Source organism: Prionailurus bengalensis, chromosome D2, assembly GCF_016509475.1.
Source record: "Prionailurus bengalensis isolate Pbe53 chromosome D2, Fcat_Pben_1.1_paternal_pri, whole genome shotgun sequence".
NCBI classification, from domain to species: Eukaryota; Metazoa; Chordata; class Mammalia; order Carnivora; family Felidae; genus Prionailurus; species Prionailurus bengalensis.
Window position 1 is genome coordinate 18,773,938 of NC_057351.1, and position 1,672 is coordinate 18,775,609.

At 49.2% G+C, this 1,672-nt stretch overlaps 1 pseudogene; it reads left to right on the forward strand.

Annotated features, from left to right (window-relative positions):
- The first annotated feature begins 392 nt into the window (after positions 1-392).
- On the forward strand, positions 393-544 carry LOC122493657 (annotated as a pseudogene).
- The last annotated feature ends 1,128 nt before the right edge of the window (positions 545-1,672 follow it).

Genomic DNA, 1,672 nt, shown 5'->3' on the forward strand with positions numbered 1-1,672 from the left:
ACCATTTCAGACCAGTCCATGTTAAGGCTGTGTGGAGGCTAAGTGCCAGAGTACCAAGGAACAGGTGAATCACTTAGGGGTAGGAATCAGAGATCGTTTTTACCGAGGCTCTTTCTATGGGTTTTCCTTCCAGCCTCCTTTGTTTGCTGAGCCTAGAAGGCTTCACACTGTGTTTGAGTCAAGAGGCGTCTTTCCTCACTACCGAGCTTAAAGGAATGGAAATTTTGTTTGCAGGAGAAGTGGTTTCGGAACTTGAGGGGCTCTGTGGGAACAAGGTGGCTGGAGCATGCGTCTGAATGGAAGAAGGGGTGGAGTGATGGGGTCCACAAGGAAGTGGTGGCCTCATGCAGACTTTTCGTGGACAGATTTGCTTAGCATTGAAAATTAGCTCAAGCTTTGCGCAGTGGCAGTATCGTAGCCAATGAGGTTTATCCGAGGCGCGATTATTGCTAATTGAAAATTAGCTCAGAGAGGCAAGGTTGGTCCGTCCCTGGAAGGGTGGCCATCATACTCTTCAACTTATTTTTTCACGAGTGATTTCACTTGAATCTTGGATTCAGTGGGAGATTCTTGCCCCTCTAATTGAGCTTTTCTGGAACCCGCCCCGTGGTAAGGACCCTGAGGAGCTACTTCTCTCTTCCTGAAAAATCTACCAGCACAGGGCAGGTCCACTGCTACACGACGGGAACAGTGAGTTTTGAAGCTACTTGGAAATCATCGTTGGGAAATCAGGAAATCTTTGAATCTCTCTGGGCTGGCCTATTTGAATTTTTTTTTTCAACGTTTTTTTTTTTTTTTAATTTATTTTTGGGACAGAGAGAGACAGAGCATGAACGGGGGAGGGGCAGAGAGAGAGGGAGACACAGAATCAGAAACAGGCTCCGGGCTCTGAGCCATCAGCCCAGAGCCCGACGCGGGGCTCGAACTCACGGACCGTGAGATCGTGACCTGGCTGAAGTCGGACGCTTAACCGACTGCGCCACCCAGGCGCCCCTGGGCTGGCCTATTTGAAGATCCTGATCTAAGGAACAGAATTAAGATGGGGCGCCTGGGTGGCTCAGTCGGTTGGGCGTCCAACTCTTGATTTCGGCTCGCGTCATGGTCTGGTGGCGGGCTCCGTGTTGATGGCAGGTCCTGCTTGGGATTTCCTCCCCGCCTCCACCTCTCTGCCCTTTCCCCGCTCATGCACACACTCTCAAAATAAATAAACTTAGGAAACAAAAAAAAGTTGAGGAACAAATTCAGCGAGGGATTTAATAAGAGCGCAGGTATTTTTGTTACTTTCTTGGTCAAGTGGTGCCCCCTTGTGGGTACTTCGATGTACTCTCCAGGAACCTTGGCTCTGGCAACGCAAGACCGCAGCAGCAAGGATTACTTCTGCTTTAGGCCCGGTCTGATGGTTCTCCGTGGATTGTCTATTAGGCAAGAATGTAATTCGTGAAAGTGCTGTGGGCTAATTTGTGACCTCCCCAGAAAAAGATATGTTGAAGTCCTAACCCCTGATACCTGTGGACGTGAGCTGATTTGAAAATAGGGTCTTTGCGCATATAATTAAGAAGTAAGTTAAGATCAGGCCAGGAGAGTGGGCTCTTAAATCCAATATGGCTGCTGTCCTTCTATAAGAGGAGAGGGACACAGGGGAGGAGAAGGCTACGTGAGAAGGGAGGCAGAG